This window comes from Adiantum capillus-veneris, chromosome 22 (assembly GCF_014529385.1).
Source record: "Adiantum capillus-veneris isolate H3 chromosome 22, ASM1452938v2, whole genome shotgun sequence".
In the NCBI taxonomy this organism is placed as follows: Eukaryota; Viridiplantae; Streptophyta; class Polypodiopsida; order Polypodiales; family Pteridaceae; genus Adiantum; species Adiantum capillus-veneris.
In genome coordinates, this window is record NC_140952.1 from 78,629,775 (window position 1) to 78,650,373 (window position 20,599).

Consider the following 20,599-nt stretch of genomic DNA (forward strand, 5'->3'; position numbering starts at 1 on the left):
CTCGTAAGATACTCCTTCTTCCTCTCAATCTACTCTCATACCCTGCTAGCTCTCACCATCTTCGAAGGTGTGTGAGGTCTTGGGTCTGAGAACGGGGATAATTCAAGTTGTGTTTGTTAAGTGTTTTGCTTAGTGCATGAAGTTTCCATCTTCATTGCACTAGCTAGTCTTGAAGGAACACAAAGAATTGTATTGTACAATGTCCCTCTTGATGGGAGAAACCATAATACAAAGCCTTTTGGAGGGGGGACCAGCTCCATGAAAATCCGGTCCTCAACTGTTGTCAATAGCTTAATTTCTCTCTCTTTTGAAAGTATTGTCAATGCTATCTAACTAGGTGTTATGCTTTTTGTTGCTCTCTCCACCCAAGCACTCTTGTAATTCTCATTAGGAATCTATTCTAATGAAATGCCCACTATGTTCATGCTAATTTTTGCTACACATAAGTTATTAGGCCATTAAATGTTACATAGTTCAACCTTCTGATCTTTCATTGAACGTTGCTCTGTCGAGGACAGTTGCTCAAATTTCTTCTCAAATTCCCGTAATAATTCTCGTGCAGATGGATTTTTGTTCTTCTTCTGCACCCACTTCATAAAGCTTTGTCTGGTTACCCTTTGTGAATCCTCAAGGAAGTATTCCTCCTGAAGCGCCTTCTTGAAATCTTGCCAATTCCGGCCTTGAACCGCCTGAATTTCTTTTATTCGGCTCCTAAGTTCAGGCTCCGCAATTAAATGGAATCCTTCCACTGCATTTTGATCATCGATTCCATTATCTTCCATTTCCTGCTCGTAGATATTGCAAAACTTGCTAATATCCCGGCCTTCAAATCGCTGTAATTTCTCGGTAACTGTGTGCCGAGCTTTATGGATCCTCTCTTGCAGATTATACTGTTGTTGGGTAGTCTGTTGTTGTTGCATGTATGCAGCAAACTGCTGCATCATTTGTTGCATGGCTGCCTCTTGCGGTGTCGACATCTTTCTCCACAACACTGCTTACCCCGGCTCGTTTCACGTCGGGTTCACCAAGAATATCGGGGGATTTGTATTTGAAAGGTGAGCCGGGAAAGCACCGGGCCCCTGGCTGTGAGAGGTGCGGGGAAAAGAGTTGTAGTAGACACAATTAACGGGAACAGAGCTTAAAACAGACAGTTTAGCTTAATCCTAATAAGAAACAGTATCCCTGCTTAATCAAATATTAATGGAAACGTTTATGCTCTTAGCAAAGTTTAACCTGTCTTAATCCAGGTGCTAATAAAGACAATCACAATTAAACTGCCTTGTACTGTCTTCTGCCTTCAACTTCCAATGCCTTGGGTGGTCCGGATCAGTTTATGGCTATCGGATTAATTCCAATTTTGAATGGGCTTAGAGATTGTGGTAAACCGAGCTTAGGCTTGGCTAATGAGTTTATGATTAATGAAATCGAAGTTAGGTTTAGTTTGGCTTAAGATTGAGGCTTTGGCTTAGGGAATTCGAGCTTAGGCTTTGCTTGAGTAATCAGGATTAGGCTTGGATTAGCATAGGAAAGCTTAATGGAACATGAGCTTAGGCTTAGCCTGAGTAAGGATTTTAGGATTAGGCTTCGATTAGCATAGGGAAGTTTAATGTAATCAAAAGCTTTGGCTTCCTCCTAGAGAGAGAGCGCTCAAAAAGAAGGGGAGAGACTTCCCAAAACAATACCCGAGAGTGAGATCAAGAGCCCCCTTTCTCCTGTTTATATGTTGCATGGTTTTTCTCCTTGCTAAAAAAGGGCCTACCCATTAGCGACGTCGCTAATGGGTACCCACTCGATGACGTGGCAGGCGGATTTTCGGGCAGCTTCAAACACTGCGAGACTAGCGTCAAAAAGCTTTGCCATGATCCTCTGAGTGTTTTCCGCTTCTTTGGCGTCCTCATTGGATCACCACTCGAGCGGGCGCAAGTCCTTCTTCCCCATCCTGCGCTCGTGGCTGCAGCTGCCCGCCATGGCTTTGCTTTTCTTTATTCGCTTACACACTCAAACTTTCATTTTAATTGAATGGGCGGACATTGAACCTCTTTATTGGGTGGACGGCCATAGTAAGGGCATCACATTTGAGCATACATGCCGGCCAAGCTTGCCAAGCTTCTCCATTGGCGGCCATTTTAAATTTGGCTTCTTTGGGCGGCCTTCGGGCACCATTTAGGCATACATTTTGGCCAAGGCACCGCCAACCTTCTCCAGTGGGCGGGCACTGGCGTACATGTCAACTAAAGCACTGCCACGTTGGCTTTTCCTCGCCATCATTGCATTCCAAAACATGGACGAAAACTCAAAAATTCCCAGATAGCACTCCGACTGAGCCGACCGGACTGATACAGAAAAGACCCTCGGTGCATCTTTAACGGCCAATAACTTGGCAACCGTAACTCCGATCACTGATCTGAAAAGATCGACGTGCTTCAGAAAGCGAGCCTTTCAGGCTTGTGCATTCACTTCATTTTTATTCCCTCAGCTGTAGTTGCCCAATCCGGTACTAATCTGCAATCAATTCAAACTTCAAGCTGCCATAATTTCTTATCTATAGCTCTGATTGACAAGCCGTAAAGACAGGCCGGTAGAGCACTTCGAGTACTTCAACTTTGATTTAAAATCCCAGCTATGACCACTTCAAGCATACTCACTATTTAGCATTACCAAGACATCTTTTGGCCCTTAGAGCCGCATCTGGAACACTTGTTTTAGCTAAAAATTTCGCTTGTTAGCAAGCTCTTATAACTGCTGAATAATCATGTAGAATTCAAATACATCTGATTGGCATTCCTTTGCTCATTTTCTTGTTATGGGAGTGGAGCGGCACGACACCATAGTCTTTTGATATGGAGAAGTATCAAATCATCACTAGCATCCTCAAATGAGAACTTAAAAACCTATCCCCCCTCGTGTTGACATAAACTTGACATACTCAAATCCAAAACAATGAAGCACTTTCAATGTACTTTGCTTGATGCATAACAATACCCCCCTCGATAAATACAAATTGTATGCCAAGTTAATAACTCAAATGTCCAAGATCTATGACATCAAAATCCTATCTACAAATCATCAAATGTAAAGATCAAGTACAATCAAATCATCTTCATCTTTGCGTACATATAGTGTACTCTTGATTAGACTACAGAAAAATCCAAATGCAATTAGGTATTGATAAACATTAGAAAGGGAATGGAGTCTAAGGGGGCCTCTTTATTTACCATGGGTTAAAAAAAAAGATTATGGAAGGGACAAATGGGTAGATGCCATGTGGATTGAAATGGTGGGTATGACAGTTCTTGAAAGTAAGTGGTCAAACTTGTACTCTTTTATAAAATATAAAGAGAAAATCTCTTTTAAATTCAAAAAACTAAACTTTTCTCAAAATAGTTGAGTAAAACCAATCTTTTCTCTCTCTATTGGCTTCTCCCCCCCTCTCTTCTAAAAGGGGTTCCCTCCAAAAATGTGTTGATAATTTCCTTCCTCTCTCTCTCTCTCTCTATTGTACCATCTCTCAGTTCTCTTCAATTCATGATCACCTTGTTTCTCTTTTCTTCCTTTCAATTTTTTTTGCCAAAAGCTCTGCCCCGTAGAATTTTGAATCTACTTTCCCTGCTCAAGCTTATTGCATTCTTGAGGGTTGCATTCTCCTCAAGCTGAAGTTCTCCATTTCTCCATGGGCTTCCCTAAACACCTCTAGCTAAAGTTGAAGTCTACAGCATATCCTTCAAACCTATTTCCATGGGAGTGGCAATAGGTTTGCACTCCTCAAGTCCAAACTTACATAGTAATATCTCTATGTAACTTTTCTAACACAAGGCAATACCACCATCACACTGCTTAAACTGTATACCCAAGTAATGATGCAAGAGCCCCAAATCTTTCATCTTGAAAGTAACATTCAAATCAGCCTTAAATTCAACAATATGTCTCTCATTTGGTCCAATGATCAGCAAATCTACATAAAGAACCACAATGAGAAGTACATCACCCTCACGCTTTACATACAATGTACTTTCTGTTGGATTGTTACGAAAGCCTTCTTTGACCAAATGAGTGTCAGCTTTTTCATACCAAGCACGAGAGATTGCTTCAACCCATACAAAACCTTCTTACATCTGCACACTTTTTCCTCTTGTCCTTTCTTGAAAAAACCGTGAGATTGCATTACTAAACTTACTCAAATATGTCACCATTCAAGAAAGCAGTAACAATGTCTAATAGATGTTCATCCCAACCAAAATGAGCTACCAATGCACATAGAAAACGCACAGTAGTCATACAACAAGTGGGAGAAAAAGTCTTTTCATAATCTAGGTCTTTTTGTTGTGCATAACATTTGCAACAAGTCAAGCCTTATGGTGATCGATCTCACCATCCGGCTTACGTTTCAACTTGTAAACCCACTTCGTATCAATGGCTTTTTGGCCAGGAGGCAAATCGCATAAAGTCCATGTGTCATTTTCTATAAGTGCATCATATTTTGATTGCATGGCAGCCATCCAATTTTCTGAATTTTGTGCTTCATCAAAAGATAGAGGTTCCTCAACATCATGTAAGCTAAACACAGCCAAAGCATAACAATTTGATGCATAAGATGTATGGCGAGAGCCTGAACGAGTACGAGTAGACAAAGGTGTATCCAATTTACTGTCACACAAAATGTACACCAGCCATTTTGGCATACCTCTAGCCTGCTCATTTTCAGCCCTTTCCTCATCAAGTACATCATGTACATCTGCATCAATAATAGGCTGATCTATAACATTTTTGAAAACCCCCATAGACTGTACATTTGCCTCATTGGAATTTACATTCGAACTTCCACCACTGAAAAGAGGCAACAAAGTTTCATAAATGTCCTGTGAGCTTAAATTACTGTCTATGGGGGACAGGGGACTGCCGGTGGTCCCCTGCCCGCAATCGTACCTAGCTAGGTATGCGATGCCTCTCGAGCAGAAGCTCATGATGATGTGCATTGAATAAAAAACATTGTAAAAGACTCCGTTTCTCTACATGAGAAAATTTCTAAATCTTCTTGTGGTTACCATTACATCAGGTATTCCTCTATCGTTGTTTCGTGACACATCCTCTATTTTCAAAAAAAAGAATTTGGTGCTTCATCAACTCCCTCTACTTTGGCATTTGCACTATCGTTATCAACCAAATTGTCGCTCCTTCTTCCTCTGCAATATTTTGGCCATGTGTATTTTGCGTGGCATGCACCTACACATCCAATTTCAGCTTGATAGATGGTGCCTTGCATATCAAAAGACCAGTAGTGATGATGGCAAGTCGTGATGTCAGCCACACCCTGACTTTCTGCTGAATTCTTTCTCCTCTCTCCAGAACTGCAGCACGTGACCATGTTGAGTCCGCATACACCAATTTTATGTTGCGTCTTGCAGTACATTCTTGCAAGATAGAGGTGGCCAGTGGCTTTCCTACAAATTGATGTGTTCCTCCCGTGCTCCGTGGAAGTTCTTGAGTAGTTCTAACAAAGGCAGGCAATTCTAGTTTTGTCATGCCCTCTCCTGGTGTAGTGGTTAAAGGATTGCAAGCAGAATGATTCTCCTTATGCAATAGAGGGCTTACATTTTTCTGTTTCATCTTTGCTTTGAAGAAAGCAGCAGTACAACCATCCACTTTCCCATCCTCTCTCACTATGAAAGGATCAGGTGACTACGGGTCCGGTAGCAAGATCGAGTAAAACTATGCTTGTATCTGCTCCAGGACAACACTTGGGAAGGTCTGGATGCGGCAGCACGACCATGAACGGTCCTCTCAGAATCACTCCCCTCAGACATCTGCTGAGACGCCATTGGTAACTTCTGAATCAGACCACAATGGAGGTGGAAGGGGAAGAGCGGGGCCCCTTTTTCCTTAAACGTCTCAAAAGAGCCTTTGATTTATACCTGATCTCTTTTCTGAATTCTTTCGAATTCTCGATTGTGTAGTTTTCTGCTACGATAGAGCTGCCTGCATTGTGAAACCATGTTTGAGGAGAAGCTTTATCAGATAAAGCAGATTGTTCTACAGCCTCCCCTAGAGGCAAAGCAGATGGAGGCAACTTGATGCAATCCAACCTTTCCAACTGCTTTCTTTTTGTTAATAAGCAATCCTCATTTGCTTTAGTGCTAAAAGTTTCCTCATCTTCGCTATAGGTGCCAACCTCCACATCTATCTCTGCATCTTTGTTCTCATCATCAACAATGATACTTTTCAAAGGAGACTTAACAACTGTGTACTTATGATCATGATATCTCTTCTCCAGGCTTATAGGTATGCTCTCATCACTTTGTTCAGCTTGTTGAAATTCTGTATGAATTGAACTTTCATTGCTATGGTTGCAATCCGTTGCAGCAAGCCTGCAAGCCAGCAGAAGACAAAATGTGACCGCCACCGTAGCCACCTTTCCTATATAGAAAGCCCATGAGGAGAGGAGCAATAAAATTCCTGTTTTTGCAATCCAAGGCCAAAACCGACTCTCTGTCGCAATAAGGTCAACCTTGGTAGCATAAGAGGGAATGTGATTCAAAGATTGACCAGACACATCCCCTTGTTGAGCTGAAACCTTTACTGGAAGGGCTTCATGAATGGCAACATCCACAAGAGCGATCTGTGTTGATCGCTTTAAAACAGAAGCTTTATGTTTTCTTTGTATCTTCCTCAAGAGGGACATAGGAAGAGCAAACACTGCCTTCTGCGTCTAGCAGTCACAATTGCTCACATACAAAAAATACTGTTGTTTCTGGAGCTTCAACTTTCTAGAAAAACGGAGGCCAATTCAAATGCTCTTGTTGAAGCTCGTCCACTGATGTTTTTCAGACGATTAAGCAACGCAGGGTGTCAGCACATACAACTGCGTTGAAGAAGATAGCCGAATGTGGGAGAGGAGACGACAAGGCGACTTTTACAGATCTCTGCCAAAGAGAGAGAACTCAAATTGCCCAACCTACGAAATCGAGAAGCAAGGCCAAGCGAGAATTAGAAGAAGCTGAAGGGGCGTGCGCCAGGCAGCTACGGTTGGAACTTTAATGGCATTGTGAGCTCGTGCTGCAATCTGCTGTCATTAGAAAAAGGATGAGGAGAAAGGTAGCTTGCCACGAGCACGGGTGACGGGGGTGTTGGAAACGCGTCTTCCGCTGAGAAAGGTTTGAAAAGAAAGAGTCATGCCATCTGCCACGTCGGAGTTGAGAAGCCAAGTACGTCAACCGTGAAAATGCAAAACAATTTACAAAGGGAAAATTACCAAAATACCCCTCTAATTTGTGGAAATTCCCAAAATACCCTTCAAATTTCAAAAATTTCCAATGTACCCCTCATATTTTGTCAAAAATTCCCAAAAATGCCCTTCAAATTTTCCAAAATTCCCAAAATATCCCTAGTTGTGAGAGTAAATTTATCCAATGATAAAAAAATATGTAGTGTTTCATAAGAAGACTGATTTTCTATCAATACAAGATACTAAAACTAGAATTTGACCTAGTTATGTAGGCTTTGGAGATGAATTGCTTCATTAATTGTCTTTTTTTTGGGAGGTAATTTGTGACAAATTACATGCTAAGCACTAAAGAACAGATCTCCATTGTCAAAAAGGAATAAAGATTAGGAAATCCTGAACAATCCAACTGAAATAGATAGAAGGGTATTTTGGAAATTTTAGAAATTTGAGGGGTATTTTGGGAATTTCCACAAATTAGAGGGAGTTTTTGGTAATTTTCCCATTTACAAACCACTGCCTAGGTCGGTCCTGCCCCTCCCTCAACACTAAGGGGCACGGGAGCTTTATGGAAGTCCAGACGGTGGGATCAAGGGCACGGAAGTGGGGCGCCGTGAGATTGAAGCTATCGAGGCGCGACACGTGACTAAAACAAGTAAACTTGGACGGGGTTTGGTAAACGGGGGCGTCGGGAGGTAAACTCGGACGGGAAGGTGACGTGGGCTGGAAACGTGGTGCGAATGGGCTGAGGTGGAGTCCTAGTGGAAAATGACGGGCCAACATGGCTATGACAAGATGGCCATCGGGATGAGCCTCGGGCGGGCAACCCATTTTCAAATTTGCCTCGCAGGAATGCAGTGTAATCAGAGATTAGATTAGGAAATTAACGATTAGATAAGGAATCAGTAATCGGAGGTGAGATGAGAGGACGAGAAGGGGAGGCTGGTAGTTGAGACGGTAATTAGAAATCAGTAATCAGATGAAGACTTTGTAGGAGATTGGAAGCTCAAAGGCAGCATGGATTTGAACCATGTAGTGTGTGTGTGTGTGTGTGTGTGTGTGAGAGAGAGAGAGAGAGAGAGAGAGAGAGAGAGAGAGAGAAAGAGATGTTGTGTATTAGATGCCTCCCATCAATGTAATCGAAGACCGGCCATTGAGTGGATATTTCAATAGTGAGACGACGACTGAAGGAGAATCGTCAGATGACTGGCCAATCAATGAGGATAGTGGCATGGATAACTCACCACAAAACAATGGGGGTAGTCCCAGCTCAGTCGCATGTTGGCATTCGCAATGCTCTTGGGTTGCCTTAGATCCGTCTTCATACACATCAAAAACATTTTTCCCTTCGACGAGATGACATACTCCTTAATGGCCAAAGATTTGGGAGGGACAGAGACAATGTCACTAGCAATACTTCAAGCGACTGACGTTCGGAGATTGTTTAATTTAAAGAAGTGGAATAGGATGAAAGACTCCTTGATGCTTTGTCCAGGTATAGGGCTGGAAATAGGCTGCCTGCGCTTGAAATCTACTGGCCTAAAGGTTGCCTTTATCGAAGATTGGGCACGCATTGTTCATGCAGCCCATTGCCATTTGACACATGAAAATCATCTTGGAGTGGATGCCACTCTCAAGGCTGTCCAGAAGCAATGGTGCATAGACAAGAGACAACATGGGTTGCCTCTTGATTACATAAACGACTCAATCACTGCATGTGGACGCTTACTAAAAGAGAAGATCATTGATCGTGATGTAGTTGCGATGCCTATTAGTAGCAGAACCGCAAATTGCCCAACCTCTTCAATCGAGACAACAACATCTCAAGTCGAGCAACAGTTGACAAGAATCATGATAAAGCATCACACATGGCTGGTCCTAGTCAGATCTTTAAGGAAGCATAGAGCATATAAGTGGCTACAAGAATACATTTTCCATCGAGGTGGAAGCATAGATCGGAGAGGTGCGAATAAGCGGCGACAACGAAAGTCCAAGAGGTGTAGGTGCTTGTTTAAGGTGGTGCCATTCAACACTATCATGGTGGTGATAGGGTGACTATCGCAATCCATGGCGATCACACGGGGCACATACCTAGCTCACGTGCTGACCTTTACCACTTGCCGGTGCATTCAGCTGTAGTTGCATGATGTATGGATGATTTGTTTGATGTTGGGATGTGCCGCCATGTCGCCAAAATGTCAATCTCCAAGGAAAGGTTTCACATGGCAAATGCATCTGAGCTGGATCGTGTAATCTAAAGACTTTTTATGATACCAAAAGAGGTGCAAATGCTGTTTCATCAAATGCGCACATGGTACTTAACTTGCCATTGGAATTTTTAAGAAGCCTTTCCTCTGTTGAGTTTTTGATAGCATTTGATCCAACATTTCTTTTCATTGTAGGTAACTTTGTAAGTAGTGAATGGGGTGAGATGCATGCAGAGGCTCTACGTTTGCAAGAATTGAAGAAGGTAATACTACATTCTCAACTTCTTAAGCTAGATGGGTGAGCATGCATCCTCAAGTATACTTCTTGTATGGACATGTAATCTTTGTGTAGCCTTACAATCCCAAAAACCCTGATGAGAACAAGCGGCCATTCATCCTCCTCATTCAAGACGAGTGGATGCTACAAGTTGCTCTTTGTTTCTCTCGTCAGAACTCATAGGCCGTGGATAGCACTTTCAAGACAAACATTTATGGTCTACCGCTCTATGGTGCAGTCTTGCCAAACCAAAATGGCATAGGGATTCCGATACGGCTGATGTTATGCAGCAATGATGTGGGTACCAGCCAGGAAAAGGTGGCCCTAGAGCTCACGTTCAAGATGAGCTTTGCAAGGCTAGGTGACGTTCGGACCACATCCATTGTCCTTGATAAGAGCCAGCAAGAGCTCGAAGCCATCCTCAAGGTTGTGGATCAAGATCCTTTTTGCTGGAGTAAAGACAAGGATGGAAGGCGGTAACAAGTCGCATGCAAAGTTTGCTATGTTGGTTTCATGTCAAGAAGGCATGGGTTGAGAACCTCTTGCCCAAGTAGGTCATTTCTTTCATGTGTTCTTCATGTCATCTCATGTCTACGAATTGATTGTCGTACTCACACGGCGTTGTTGTGCATAGGTCCCTATAAACAAGCGCGATGATGTGTACAACGATTGCTTGTCGAATTTGATGCATGCAACAAGCGAGGATATATTTGAAGCAAGGTACGATGAGCTATTGCAGGTGTATTAGGCACATGAGAATATTTGAGGGTATGTATCCACTGGTTGGTGTGGCAACACATGTATGTGGCGAAGCCGTTGGCCAAGATTCAGTCGTCTATTTCAGCATGCGAAAGTGGATACTACAAACTTGGTTGAGCGATCATGGAAATATGTCAAGTTTACCTTGCTAAATGCAAAGATAAACAGGTCTTTGTTTGCAAGACAAGGGAAGCTAGAGCCTGAGAGTCCACCACTCAACCACCCATTATATAGCAAAGCCCCTGGCCCTTTGCCCTAGTTGGACTCCCTTTCCACACCGCCTAACCCGGCCCTGCCCTTGTCTAGTCCGGCCTTGCCGGTGTCCTAACATTACTCCCCCCTTAAGAAGAGTTTTCGTCCTTGAAAACAAAAGTGTGGAACTTCTTCTTAAGAACACTAATGTTTTCCCAAGTGGCACCTTCCTCCGGTCGGTCTTTCCACTTGATTAAGGCTTGTTGACGTACGTGATGACGTGTACGCAACTCATGATAATCAAGAACACGTTCAGATTCATGCGGTAAGGTAGGAGGTTCAATGAAATCAACCAAAACCTGTTGGTCAATGACATTGTCGTCCCCATGTAACCGCTTACGTAAACGGCTTACATGAAACACCGGATGAATGCGAGAATGTGAAGGTAGTAATAATTTGTAGACATGATCACCTACTCGCTTGAGTATTTTGAAAGGCCCACAATATCGGGGAGATAATTTAGGTGTTGGCCCAGTTTTCAGACTTTCTGAATGTTCTGGCACACGTAAAAATACTTCCTCCCCTTCTTTGAAGGTAACTTGCCGACATTTCTCATCAGCGTACTTCTTATACCAATCATGTGCTTGTCGAACATTTTGACGAGCAAGGTTCAGCATATCCATGTGGTCTTGGAGAAAATCCTTAACATGTTGGAGTTTTTTGGTTGCCAACCCCACCGTAACTGGTGACCTAGGTTGAAACCCGTACATAAGCATGAAAGGACCAAAGCCTGTTGTGACATGCTTAGCACTGTTGTAGGCAAACTCGAGAATAGGTAAGTATTCTTCCCAGTCTGACTGTTTTTTGCTGATGTATGCTCTTAGCATATCCTCTAGCACCTGGTTAACCCGTTCTGTCTGACCATCTGTTTCTGGATGATCAGCGGTACTGAGGTTCAGTTGTGTACCCAATCGTTTAAATACAGCTCTCCAAAAGTGGTTGTTAAACTTGGGATCATGGTCACTAACAATGTTACTTGGAAAACCATACAGTTTGTATTGATTGTCCACAAATAACTTGGATAGTTCTGGTGTCTTAACCGTTGATTTGGTGAGAATAAACTTACATAGTTTAGTCAACTTGTCTACGACCACCCATACCGAGTCATGACTTCGTACAGCGGTTGGTAAACCCACAATAAAATCCATAGACATGCCTTTTCATTTTCCATTGGGAATCTCCAAAGGATGTAAGAGTCCTTCTGCTTTCAGGTGCTCTGGCTTTGTTAACTTGACATTTTTGGTAATGCAAGACATAAGCTTGAACAAAGCCATGTATACCTGGCCAGTAAAACTGTCGTCGTACGAGAGCATAAGTTTTTCTAATCCTCGGTTGCCTTGCACTTGGACTATCATGACATTCATAAAGAATTTGGCACCGAATGTCTATGTCCGTCGGTACACAAACTCTCCCCTTATGGAGTAGGTACCCATTGTCGATGGTGAAATGCTTCCATCGCTGTAGTTCATCACTTGATAAAGGAGAACTAGGTGTGGAGGTTAACTGTACACTACCGTCATTGGAGTTAGAAGGATCCCTCTTTTGAACATGGCTCCACACTTTGGAATATGCTTCATCATACTCATATTTGCCTTTGAGAGAATCTAAAAATTCACTACGAAGTTCCGTGAACAAGAGTGAATTGATCTCTGGCATTCGACTTAGAGCGTTTGCCAAGACATTGTACCGGCCTTCGCGATACCTTAGCTTGGCGTCATATTCCTAAAGAATCTCGGTCCACCTGGCTTTTCGACCCTTCAAATCCGTTTGTTGTGTAAACCATTTGATGCTTTCATGGTCAAACACAATCTCAAACTGAGCACCATACAGATAATGCCACCATGTTTTTAAGGTAGACACTATTGCATAGAGTTCGCATTCATAAGCAGAATAGTTCTGCTGAGCTGCATCAAGCTTCTTGCTTCCAAATGCAATCGGCCATCCATCTTGTAACAGGACTGCTCCAATAGCACAGTCACTAGCATCCATTTCCAAAACGAATGGTTTCAAAGGATCTACAATAGCTAGTATAGGAACTATAGCTAATGCATCCTTGAGCGTATAGAAACAGTGCTGTTGAGCGGATCCCCACTGAAAAGATTTACCTTTGCCTTTTAGTTGATTCGTTATAGGAACAACAATTTGAGCATAGTTTTTAACGAACCTTCGGTAAAAACCTGCAAATCCTAAAAATATATGTAATTCTTCCAGATTTTTAGGAGAGGGACATTTTGGGATGGTATCGACTTTGGATTGATCCATATATAGCCCGTTAGCTGAAATAACATGCCCTAAATAATGAATTTCATCTTTTAGAAAATCACATTTAGATTCCTTTTCATATAATTTGTTTGTGCGTAACAACTCAAACACCTGCCTGAGATGTTGTAAGTGTTCTTCTTCATAAGCACTATAGACTAGGATGTCATCGAGAAAAACAATGACAAATTTGCCCAAATATGGTTTCAAGACACTATCCATAAGTGTCATGAATGTTGCGGGCGCATTGGTTAACCCAAAGCGTATCACCAAGAACTCGTAGTGTCCAAACCGTGTTCGGAATGCAGTTTTAGGTATATCGGCAAGTCGAATACATACTTGGTGATATCCTAACCGCAAGTCTATTTTCGTAAAAATGTGAGCATGAGTGAGCTTGTCAAACAACTCATCTACTCTAGGCAATGGGTATTTGTTCTTAACTGTAACTGCATTTAAGCCATGGTAGTCTACGCACATGCGCATACTGCTGTCTTTTTTCTTCACTAAGAGGATAGGTGAAGCCCTGGTGAAGAACTGGGTTGTATAAACCCTCTGCTAAGGTATTCAACAAGCTGACGTTCCACCTCAGCAGCTTTTGAATAACTCATACGGTAAGGCGGTTTACTAACAAGTTTAGAGCTTGCAGCCACATCAATGCTATGTTGTACTGATCGTGTCGGCAGTAATCCTCATGGCAAATCATTAGGGAATACATCTTGAAATTCCTTTAATAATTTCTGTAATTGACTAGCAACGTTGATTTTTTAGAATTAGCAATTGGTGGAATAGAGGAGAGAGAAGCATGCGGCGTTGAGTAATGTTCAATAGACTCAATGTTAGAAAGAAAATGAGACAGCGAGTACCACAAGAAAACCTAATCTATTTCATTATCAGAAACGAGTTGCATAAGCTCAACGGTACAAATCAGTGGTGATGAAGGTATATCTTTTTCTCCTAACAACAACACATGTGCGCCATGGGATTCAAACATCAAGCTGTTGTGCCCATAGCTACGCTTTAGTGATGGTCCTAGACTATGTAACCACTCCCGTGTAAAATCAACAAACATCCCACTTGGACTACAGTAAAGGCTACGACAATGTCACGCTCTCACCACTCATGGAGCTTCTCAAAACCCACAACGCAATCCGAGCCAACAACCACCCTTAAAGAGATAAAAAACAAAATATATGCATGCTCCAAACACCTTAGCAATACTAACAACTACCAGTAAAATATCACCACAACAACACCTAAGCAAGGTCATTACATTCATAAATGGTACTAACGCATACCACAACCCATAATAAGCCGTTGTAAACTGAAAAAATAATAGCACCATGACCAATCAATTGACAATGAGATTGAAATGTAAGATTGACCATTACGTAGACTTACAACATCCAAAGGGTGTGCTACATTGTGCATAAATGTGTAGCTAGGTAAGCCATCCACCAAAAAAACGTTCACTTAGATCCGCTCAAAACATTAGAGGGTTCAGAATCCATAAGTACAGGTTGTATAAGTATATTGCAATGAGTCCATATGTTCGATATGCTCCTAAAACACTAGCCCCCAAGCGTGCTATTGCTCGTGCATCTCTAGACCTCCACCAAACAATGTAAGCACCAATCATGCAGCTGCACCCTCAGAGTGCATACATCCACATCCTCGAACCAATCATTTATAAGCCAATGTCACCCAGGCTGGTCTTCCAATCCACTTGCAATTAGTTTCCTACAGAACAGTGGCTTATGTTAGTCCCACGCAATGGCCCTCCCTACCAACCTGTCGACATTATTGCATAGTGTAGAATGATCTCACCTTGTGATCCTCATAACATAAAATTCACAATCGATCTCATTTGTCTGTTGAGGCACATCCACAACTTTGAGCTCAATCTCTTTATCGAAATTAATCAAAGCACGTTAAGTGTTGTTGTTATGTACAAATTTTGCCAGGCTTCGAAGGCCACTAAGGTGCAGCCATACAACAAACCAGGTTAGCTGAATATAACCTCATCTCTTGGGCACAACAATAACGTGATGAAATCCAACCTTTGTGCTTGCTCTAGACACTTGAAAGGGTTTGTCAAACCCTTGAGGGAATCAAAATGAATCAGAGAGTGCTTCTGGCCAGGAAATCGGAGGAGCCTTGCTCCCCTATTAACGTAGAGAGCAAAAAGAGTCCAGTGATGCCTTCAAGCACACATTGTTAGTGTTACAATTGAGAAGTAGTTCTGAATTCACCATACAAAGCATTATGTCACCCTAAAATACATGCAAATGACTAGCCACAAGCAAAAGACCATCTCTGACATGTCAACACCGCTAAATTGCCGCTTAAGAAAATTGGACAGAATACATCCCTCCATCATAAACCAATGCGAATCGACAAAGTAAGGATGGTAGGAGGCAAGGTGTGCTCCATCCACATGTGCAAAGATTCCAATTGCTAAATTAAACACATGCAATCCTATATGTGTGTATAGCCATTTACAATGATCAGGGCAAGAGAGAACTTACTGGCCAAACAAGTCAACAGTCTTACTATATATTGGCCTCACCAAGCAATATGTCAGTTACTAATCGCTGATCTACATTAACTGATAACTTGAACCGGTTGGAGGTGAAAGTAATGCATGCAATAGAGCCAAGCCTAACATGCGATGAACCCAACATGTTTAGATGAATGTAGCCAAAAAACCAGCACCACAAGTAGTATGTAAGAAACCAGCAATTGTACATAAAATTATTTCAATCAAGACGCCGTGAATTAGCTTAAAATCCCTCCAAAAGCCATTGGTAAACTAGGACAACTACCAGCAAACAATGCATTGCCTTGTAAACTAAGACGAAGAAAGCAAACATGCCTCAACCACAAGTAATTAATCATAATCAAGGATAGTCTTCGTTGACAATGCACTGCCTTGTAAACTAGGACCAAGAAAGCAAACATGCATCAACACAAGTAATCATAAGCAAACATACCTCAACACAAGTAATCATAGACTTCGTGTGTCTAAATCAACCATTCAGCAAACTAGGACAACTTCTAGCAAACAATGCACCTTAAGATAAGCTGGGACTAGGCAAGCAAACATGCCTCAACTCATTAATGGTTAATGGTTTGCAAGGATAATCCTTCAAGGTGATTATGCCTAAATCAGCCATTTAACGGGAGAAATCTCAATGTGGACCTAAACCCATCTCAATAAACTAGGACCGCATTCGGGCAAACAATCCACCTTCAAGTGAACTAGGACTGACAAAGCAAACATGCCACAACAAATGTAATAATAAAGGAAGATGCAATAATATGTAAACTCGATGGAGTGGCCATGGTACTTACATTATTTTCATAGCCTTCGTCGATTCACTGCTGGATGCGATCCATGCGCTCTTTTGAGGACGTGAGGTAGGCTACCATGCGCTCTTGGACAATCTTCTCAACTAACTCTACCTTTGAGAATCTTCTAAAGTCAGGCCTGAGCTTATCCCACTTCTTAGCTGCTCGAAGACGATGAAGGCGCTCTGTTTTTTTCAGATTTAATACAAAATTTCTATCTCTATCCTCGAAGCACATCTTCACTTGCTTGCACCACTGTGCACTGTCTCTTGCATTTGGCGGTTTTGCTCTTGAGCCCAATTCAGCATTGGAACACCTACCTCCCTTGCGAAGGGGAATGGCCACATATCAAGCCCATGCTGTCTCTAGATGCCTCTACATCCCAATCAAACCAACTCAAAGTGGAACTGCTGAGGGCACTTATCGCTTGCCCGAGATTGCCGTGCAAGCCTTCCATCAGGCAAGAAGACCTCAACATATGGCAAGGGTTCAGCCATGGCTGAGGATGCACCAATCCCTCTGTTTTCTTCTCCCCTCAAAGAATCCATATTGTTTTGCACTCCGTAACCTACCATATCGACACACGGTTGATCCCTCTTGCCTTCACCAAATTTTGCTTTACCAAGATTCTTTTGTTTTTCCTTAGTCCTTCCAACCTTCTTCTCATCCACGAAATTTTCATTGTGATCAGGCCCTTGAAACATGCCTTCCAACTTCTTTCTTGGGCGTGGATTTGCCGATTTTGGTGTCCCCACTTGGGCCATCTTGCCTGAGCATGGAGAAGGCTGATTGTCCATTTTCTTTAACTCCTTCTCCCTTAGGAGAGGGCTACAACGAGCATTTTTTAAAGGCGAAGCCTCCCCCGTGCCCCTGCTAGGATCTGACCCATGCTTCTTTCCAATCAGCTTCTTTGCATGCACCTCTTGATGTGGCCTTCTTGGTGCCATAGTTTTTCCTATGCTGATCACCATACAATGAACATTTTATTGTAAGAAACACCAACAGCCATTCATCATAGCATGGAAACATGCAAGCACCATAATGGGCATCCTCGCCCATTATCCATACACGCCATACACGGACAAGCATGACAAATCATTTGGGCAAAAATATGCAGGAAGGAGAAGGGAAAGGGACACTTCTCTCTCTCTCTCTCTCTCTCTCTCTCTCTCACACACACACACACACACACACACACCTGGTAGTCCTGCCTACCACCTTAATCTGCACCTGCGCTAAAACCTCCACCTCCGAGAGGACATGCGAGGCCTGCGCCCTAGCTCCAATCTTTGTCTATGTAAATCAATCTAGGGGCCCCATATGACTCGTCTAACACAATGTAGGCCCTCCCCCAAGCTCTCTCGCATTAGCTAGTAGCAAAACTTCCCACGCCCATAACGCATTCACTCAGCCCCCATCCCCAGGTCCCCATCCCCATGCATGAGACGTACAATGCGGTATGAGGTAGATCCTCATGAGGCCTCATGCAGGCCATCCACCTCAGCCCACCCCTACCCCATCATTTTCCACCTAGGACACCACCTTAGCCCATTCGCGCAACGTTTCCAGTCCACGTCACCCTCCCGTTCGAGTTTATCTCCCGACGCCCCCGTTTACCAAACCCCGTCCAAGTTTATTGTTTTTAGCCACGTGTAGCGCCCTGATGGCCTCAATCACGGTGCCCCACTTCCGCGCCCTTGATCCCACCGCCTGGACTTCCTTAACGCTCCTGTGCCCCTTAGTGCTGAGGCTGCCCCTCGTGACTACTTGACACGGTGACACCCCCTTGTCACGTTGGTTCCCAAGAGTCGGGGACCGTGGGATTGGTTCTTTGCTGTCCAATCTCGGATGTAATCCAAAGTGCGAACGTCTAGTGAACTTGATGTGAACAAGGTGTCGACTCCAATATGTCTGGATGATTTTAAAAAATTGTTGTTTATGCACATCTGGAGACGATGTCCTTTTTTTATTGAAGAGCAAAGGAGTCCAGGTGGCACATGGACCATGCGAGAGGGGACGAATGAAGCGTGGCAGCTCCTCTCTCTTGCTCTCTCGAAGCTCTGTTCAAGGCAGTTGTTTAAGGCGATGGTCTCTCTCGTTCTCCATCCTGTAGACGAGGACCAGCAGGGACTTTCTCCCTATGAACATCATGTGAGCTACGAAATACCTTGCGATTCTGAAGTGAGCACTTTGTGATCCCATCCATCCCAAAAAAATTTCCACCCCATCATTTTTGCTATATCATTGCAAGTTCTCACCACCATTTCAATCTTATTATTATTGAGAATAAACGGTCGGTTCACATCATCCAAAGATCGTGCACCGTTGATCCCACCTGAAATGGAGGTGTCAAATGCTCCTCAGGACTTCTCCCCTTTTAACAGCTGTCAAGGTTAAAGGTCAAGTTGAAGTTTCCCCATCCTTGTAAGGATTGATTGTCCATTCAAGAACTAAATATATGCTTTAGGTCGGGTTTAGATGAGCCTGCGACAGAAATTAAAGCTTGTGACAGAAATTAAAGCTTTTGCTTCCTCCACCTTGGAGGTTCACATAAGACAGAGGCACAAAATTATATACTATGGGTGTGGCCCTTTGGCAACCAACTGGTTTTGGCCAAGTGGTAAAGGCATACACTTTGTGGACGTGCATGAGAGTTCAAACCTTGGCGCTTGCAACTGAAAGTATACCAAGAAGTCACTTTTCAAGGACTCATTGGGCAAGAGCAACAACCGAAACTATTGTGAAGCTTGGCGACATTGAAGAATCGGTCTTAGCACTCATAGATCATGGATCGGAGATCAATTTGATGGCTAAAATCTTGCAAAAAAAGGGGAAATGGCCTATTGATGTGGACCATGGTTGGCGGATCGAGCTGCCAATATGCTTCCAGGCGACTTCTATGGTGCATGTGCCAATGTTAAGATAACTGTAGGGGATGTTTGTGATGAGCAAAACTTCTTTATACAGGAGCATTCCTCTTATCCATTAATTTTGGGGCAACCCTACATTACAGCTGTGCGAATGGAAACCAAGATGTGGGATGATGGCTCGGCCTATGCCAGGGTTCGAAGACGAGATGGTAAGAAAGCAGTTCAATTCTTGACTGTATGTGTTGACCATGCCAGGAACAAGGATAGTCTATGTGATCATCCAATGTGAAAGATACGCAAGGAGTTTAATGAACACAGGTTTGCACAAGATTTTCTCAGAGTGCCATTATAAAGCGAGACTATGGTGGTACAAGTGAGGAGGAGTTCTTGCAAAGAGAAGCTTTTTCTTCAAGGTTTTTGGGGTTAACATCTGAAGGTTCAGTATCTTTCAAAAAATTTAATGATTTGCCAAAGTGGAAAAAATAGTATGTTTCAGGTATCCAAAGTGAATTGCAGGGATGATGTGCTTGAATCAGATGATGTGATTTCAGGAATCTTTGAAGAGGTATCATACGTAGATACTATGTCAGAGCTTGAGGAAATCAGGCAACACAGGTTACAAAGCGGAACTGAGGTGGTTAAGGTCCATTCAATGGACATGTATGATTAGGTATATATGAAGAACTTATGCATATTGAGGATGATTCAGGTGAAGCAGTTGAAGCACAGGTAGAGACAAAATACAAGACTGTTGCAAAGAAAGTGAGGCCAGTGGCTACACCGCTACCAGAAGGAAGTGATGGAATGATAAAAAAGGCTTCTCAACAGCCTATACTCAGGAATCCAAAGAACATAGGGTATAAGTTTACTAAGGATACATTGCAGTAGCTGAAGGTTGGAGAAGATGGTTTCCTCAATGAAGAGGAGATCAAATGTTTTCAAGGTATGCTAAAAAAACATGGTAAAGCTTTTCCTCTCATGCTATGGAGCTTACATCCTATTCCAGTTCCTAAAGCTCACTTGTTGAAGCTTATCAATTTGCTTAATGAAAAGATTCAAATGGGAATTTTGGAGCCATCATGTGCACCATATTCTAATCGATGGTTTACTGTTCCAAAGAAAAATGGTACATTAAGGTTCATTCAGGATATGCAACCGGTTAATAAAATAACAATCCGCAATGTGGGCACTGGCCCAATTGTGGATGAATTTGCTGAGGCCTTTGCAGGTAGGTCTACTTACTCCATGGGTGATCTTTATTTAGGATATGATCAATTCCACTTAGCTTTGGAGAGCAGGGATCTTACTACAATGCGTACTCCTTTTGGTTTGGTAAGGATGTGCACTCTGCCACAAGGTGCTACTAATTCAGTAGCTCATATGATGAACGGCATGAATAAGGTATTAAGGG

At 42.8% G+C, this 20,599-nt stretch overlaps 2 pseudogenes; one reads left to right on the forward strand and one right to left on the reverse strand.

The window, feature by feature from the left end:
- Positions 1 to 3,244: 3,244 nt before the first annotated feature.
- Positions 3,245 to 7,079, reverse strand: LOC147429644 (uncharacterized; annotated as a pseudogene).
- Positions 7,080 to 8,572: 1,493 nt separating this feature from the next.
- Positions 8,573 to 10,180, forward strand: LOC147429645 (uncharacterized; annotated as a pseudogene).
- The last annotated feature ends 10,419 nt before the right edge of the window (positions 10,181 to 20,599 follow it).